Raw genomic sequence first — 5,970 nt, 5'->3', positions numbered from 1 at the left:
CCCTTCCGTCTCCTCTCTCTCCGCCCACTGTCCTGGTCACGTGGGAGCGCTGGCCCTCCAGACGAGACGCGCATGCGTCCGAGGGATTTGCTCAGTGTAGAGGGCACGATTCCAAGCGAGCTTCGGCAATTCTGAGCCTCCGTTTCGCTTTTTCTTTGAGAAGCGCAGCTACCGTACGGTAGGCTTCCTGGAATGGCATTCACGCTACTGTGTGCAGCTGTCTGCATTTTTTAAAATCCCGCATTCCCATCAAATAGAGTTCCAATTGGTTTTACATTTATTATTATTATTTTAAACCAACTCTTGTAGTCGTTGAGTTCCTTTTCTTTTTACGTCCTTAAAAGTTTCCTTACAGAAATCTTGCAACATCTTTAAGGCGAAGGTAGTGGATTTAGAGGAAACAAGTAACACATTCAGATTGACAGCTGTAACCTTAGCCTTTTATTGGATAGTGAAGTCATTGTTGACAAACACTTGTGACCAAATAAGTCCCTGAGCACTGAGTATGTACATTGCACATTAAAAGACAAGCTTCGAAAACATAGCTTTGCATGCATCTCAACCAGATGCTCATGAGGTCGAAATAGAGGTGAAATATGTACAGGAAATGTATACTGTAGTCAAGTCCTTTCTTGCTAATTAGTGGCTCCCTGTAGCATCTCATCGTTGTCGGATACACGGTCTTGAAGTGATGGACCATTGCTGTAATGCAGCAGGGTTTTGTGTTTATTTAGAAGAAAGTCCCATCATTTTCAAGCACCTGATTCTGCCCAATCGGCCTATTTCTCTTTAAGTACATAACTTCAGCTGAATGTATGCCTGGATAATGCAAATACATAGCTAGACCAAGGGTGGAGAGCATGGGATGCTCTTGATGTTGCTAGAGTGCAAATTCCACCAGTCCTAGTCAGCATAGTTGATGGTGAGGGCTGATGAGTGTTGCAGTCCAACAAGTACTAGAAGGCACATCTCTGACCTAGCCTACAGAGTTCAATGGAGCTAGTAACCATGCATATTTAGGACTATTGCCATGAAGCCATAATTCATGTTCGTTTACTCAAGTACACTGAACTAAATGAAACTTGTTCCTCAGTAAGTATGCACATATACACATAGAACTGTGTCCCACTGAAAGGGGTTGAGTTAACTTTGAGAAAACATGCATAGCTGAAATGTAAGCACATTTGATAAATTGGTTACGCTGAACGCCTAGGGAACTCAGATTTGCTGAGTTAATATAAACATGCTTAGGACCGCACCATGCAACTATTTAACCGTGAGAGCTCATGCATATATAAGGAACTGAGGAGTTGTTTCTCATTCACTCCCACATCACGGTATGGCCACATCAAATCACAACTATTGCAACGAGAGGCATTCTTTTATGAATTTTTCCAATTATCAGCCCCAAATACGCATTTTCACTCAAAACAGTCAAGTGTATTGAACCTGCCATATCTGTGAAAAAAAACATGACAACTCCCATTTAAGTAAGGCACTTGCAATTGTCAACCACTGTACCTTTAGCTAAGTTCCACTATGTTCAATAAGTGTGCACAACATTGTAACCACTGAGTTATCACAAGTTTTGGACCAACAGTTATCAAGCACAGCACCTCTGTTTTTGTTTCGGAATACAAAATGATGGCACATTCATGCATGTTTAGACATGCATGTTTAGAAATAAGTCCTGCAACTCCTACCATTCCACAGCCACCATCAGCATCCAGCCATACTGGCTGGGGAATGATGGGTGTTACAGGATATTTTCTTGTGTATACATAAATAAGACTGCACCCTAAACCTCATTTCCTTTTTTAAACTTTTCTACACTGTTTGGTTTTATAGTATAAGTCAACCAGATGTGGTTTCTTAGTTTGTACATTAATATGTCACCAGAATGCGTTTAACACTTTTAAAAACTGGTTTAAGATATGTTGTTGCTAAATGTTCCTGTATATTAAAGCTGGGGTTGATATGGGCTTTTAAATCCCACTTGTCCTAACAATAGCAACTAAAAAGTAACACCACTTCCTAAATTAGGTTGGTGAAAAAATATGCTTGGTGAAAAAACAGAAGATTTTTGTGTCAAAAGTTAATCTGGTAGCAATCAAAATTTGTTGGCTAAGCATGCATTCCTTCATTCTTAACATCTATCTGCTGAAAACACTATTTTGTACCTAGCCTTGGCTGGTAGAACAATATCTAAAGTAGATCTACCCACCCTTGAATTAATGGGATCTTCCTTGGCCTTATACAACAACCCAGCATCAATGCCAAGAAATCTCTTTCTCTAGTTTTCAAAATATTCTTCAGCTTCAATATATGTTTATTAAAAGCAAGTAATTACTAAAATCACATCAGTTATTTTTCTATAGTTTTGTGATTGGTTCAGTGGAACTTCCTTCCAAGCAAAACTGCTTAGGATTTCATAGCCATTTAATATGAACCTAAAGATGTTGACTCAAAAAGCTAACCATAGACTGCTTACTGAAGCACGTTTCTCTATGAATGCTTACATAGGAGTAAACCTCAGACTGCTGAACTGAATAAACAAACAAACACAGCAAGGGGCAGCATGGCAGCAGTTCTAAGTAAACATGGCGGTTTGCTACATTGAAATTCAGTAGGTTCTGTGTAAAACCAGATCAGAGCAGGCTGTTATGTACAATGGAAATTCCGTATTGGAAAAGAAAACAGCCATTATGATCAATTATATTTTAATTACAATTATATATTTACAATGAATGTATTTTTAAGATATAATACAAATTCTGTCTGTGTTCCTTTCATTTCAGTGACTTGAATCTCAAGAGAAGTAAACTTGAGAAGGTTTCACATTCCTTCCTTTCCCTTTCAGTCATGTGCTTCCCAAAGCTTTTCTTGGGAGCTGAAAGATCTCTTGAATAATGTAGGATGGGGTGTACCAGGCTACTGGAGGAAAATGGTTAATTAATATCCTTAAGGGTGCAAACTCAGAAAAAGTTTTACAGCTCCCAGCATTTCCTAGTCAGCATGTCTAAACATGAGTAAGATTGTGACCCAGCCTGATTTTGAGCACCGTATTTTTCACTCTGTAAGACACACTTTTTCCCCACTCAAAAGTAAGGGGAAATGTCTGTGCGTCTTATAGAGTGAATGTGTGTGTGCCCGACGCCCGGGATGCTGCCGGCCCACCTGCACCATGTGGCACCACCTGGCCGGCACACGCTTGGCGCGTGCTGCTCTGCCCCCCCCCCCAACGGGGCAGGTGAGAGCTGTGCCGCTCAGGGAAGACCTGCTGCAGAGGAGAAGGAGCCATGGGCTTTAACTCGCTGGCCGCACGGAGAGACAGACTGCTCACCCCCACCGCCCAGGAAGACCTGCCGGCACTGCCATGCCACCTGGAAGACCACTGCCAGCATGCTGCCAGCCCGGCTGCACCACACCTGGCTGGCACGAGCTCGGTGCACCCTGCTCCGCCCCCCTCCTCCGGCGCAGGTGAGAGCTGTTAATCACAGGTCGGTGTGTGTTTTCAAATGGCAACCCGTCTTTTAATGAAGCCCATGGGGAAGTGATGGGGAATGTGCCTGTGATTATCAGGAAGCTTTCCATGGATCCCTCCTCTAAAAACTAGGTGTGTCTTATGGTCAGGTACGTCTTATAGAGCGAAAAATACGGTAATTGCTCCTTCCCCAGGAACCCCATGCACATACTCCAGAGAGGCTTTAGGTGATGGGGATGCAGGGAGAAGAGATGGGAAAAATTCAATTCGTAAAGATCCTTATAGTAAAAGATGCAGTTTAGCACTGCTGAAAGGAATTCTTTTATCAGTGTTTTTTTTTTTTTTGCAAAAAAGAAACATTAACTTCTAAAACGAAATAATCTTGGCTGCCAAATCTATATCTTGTAAGTTTGACATTGAATTTGTTCACAAATGACTTTGTATATGAATCTTCTTGCCATCTCATACACCTTTCACCTCAATTTTCCTTTGTTTAGCAGACAAAAATGGAAACCTCAAGTCAAAAAGTAAACTATTTCTCAAAGATCCAAGTATCATTTGAAGCAAGTCACTCTGCTTCTGCAGGTAAGCACATGACATTTTTTAAAATTATTGCTTAACAGCCCTGTGGTGTAGATCTAAACTCCTGAGAGTTCATTTGGTTCAATTGTATTTGAATGAATTGCCAAGCACATCCAAAGTACTCAAGGCAGGATTCCTATGGCTTGGGGATGCAGAAAGGCTACATACCCTACACTCAGAAGCAGATTTGCTTTAAAGCCCCATTTAACCAAGTTTTACTAAGCATGAAAACAATGCCCTTATGACTCGATTATTGAATATTGGAAGCTAGCTGATATTCAGTAAGGATCATTTCCAGCCTTAGTATGAAAACCTTCACCCATATACCTTGGATTTAGCTCCCTTTAAATTCAAGTAAACATATATAGGGCTATACTATAATGTTGCAAACTTATGACACTTGGGAGAAAGTAAAATTGAACATGCACATACTAGAGTGTAGGACATGGAATAACCAGTTCAAAGTGCAACAACCCAGATTAAAGCTAGGTATCAGGAAGTTTCCTCACTGTCAGAGCAATATGGCAGTAGAACCAGTTGCCTAGAGAGGTCATGGGCTCTTCCATACTTGAAACATTCAAAAAGAAACTGGACAGTCATTTGAGTGGGATGGTGTAAATTGGTGTCCTGCAACAGGACCTGACGGCCCTTTCCACCTCTAATATTCTATGATTCTATAATTACATGCATGCTTTGTAATGCTTTGTCAGTTTTTGAAGTTCAGTATTTTTAACTTTAAATTTTCAGCATAATTTCAACCTTGTGTACCTTTTATGCAAGAACATAAAAATTTATGAAAGATTTGTTTTCAGTTAGACAGAAAACCCAGTTACATGGTGGCATGCAGTGAGAACCCCAAACAAAGGTAATCTCATCTGAAAAGCTTAACAGGACTAGGGACAGAAAGCACCTGGATAGGAAGATATATGGGGAGCCTTGTTGCTATGAACACTCATGTAGCAAACAGCTTCAGACTCCATGCTGAAGTCCTCAAGTCCATGCTGAAGATGAATAGAACGGCTCTACTGCCTTAAACAACCACCCTAAGGAATTGCCTTGATAGAGGCAATCCCTTCCTAGAACAAATATGTATTTTATGCACAGCAGGGTCTAGCCCATATTGTACCTTACAGTAGATTGTATTTCAGCAGTTTTCTCCAAATTTGTACTATGTTCATGCAGAATATTAAGTCAATGACCCCATCTCCCTTTGCCATGCCAAAGGGTATATTTCAGATATTTGGTTCCTGCTGTTGAAGACTTCCCTATACCCCATCCACTGTCGTTTGAGCATGTGAGAGCCAGGAACTGATGCCTTTGGTAGCTGGACTCTATATCTTGCCTTCACTAGAAACACCACCTCAATTTTAGGTATAGCACAACCAGAAGGGAAGGTCATGACTTCCCTTACATAGGTGTCTAATACTAATACAACTGGAAACAGAGGTTGCATCCCATGAGATCATTACACAGCTATCCATAGGACATCATATCCTTGTTTAGTTTAGCTTGTTCTAGGTTGATGCTCTGTTACTTAGGCTTGCAGCTCTATACTTTCCTGCCAGCATTTGGCCTAATTTAAGTAGGTACTGCCATAGTAAAAAATGAAAAAAATAAAAATCAGCACAACATTCAAGATTTATCCATGTGTAAATGCCATCAATTTGTTTTACTGCCCAGAGGCCTAAGGCTATCAATTTAAAAAATCCTTTTAATGTATCAATTTTGAAACTCATGACTAAATTCATTCCAAAATTAGGCCACAAACAACAGAGTAAGTTTCAACATAATTCCCATCAAACATAAAAACATTTCATTTATTTTCCCTTAGACTAGACCATCTTTTGTCAGTGATATCTGATCTTAAGCTGCATGTCAATGGCTAAAAGTGAGCTTGAAAGGGT

The sequence above is a fragment of the Varanus komodoensis genome, unplaced genomic scaffold, assembly GCF_004798865.1.
Source record: "Varanus komodoensis strain SLA01 unplaced genomic scaffold, ASM479886v1 scaffold14_1, whole genome shotgun sequence".
Lineage (NCBI taxonomy): Eukaryota > Metazoa > Chordata > Lepidosauria > Squamata > Varanidae > Varanus > Varanus komodoensis.
The sequence above is the reverse complement of the archived record's forward strand: the minus strand, read 5'-3'. Positions refer to the sequence as shown.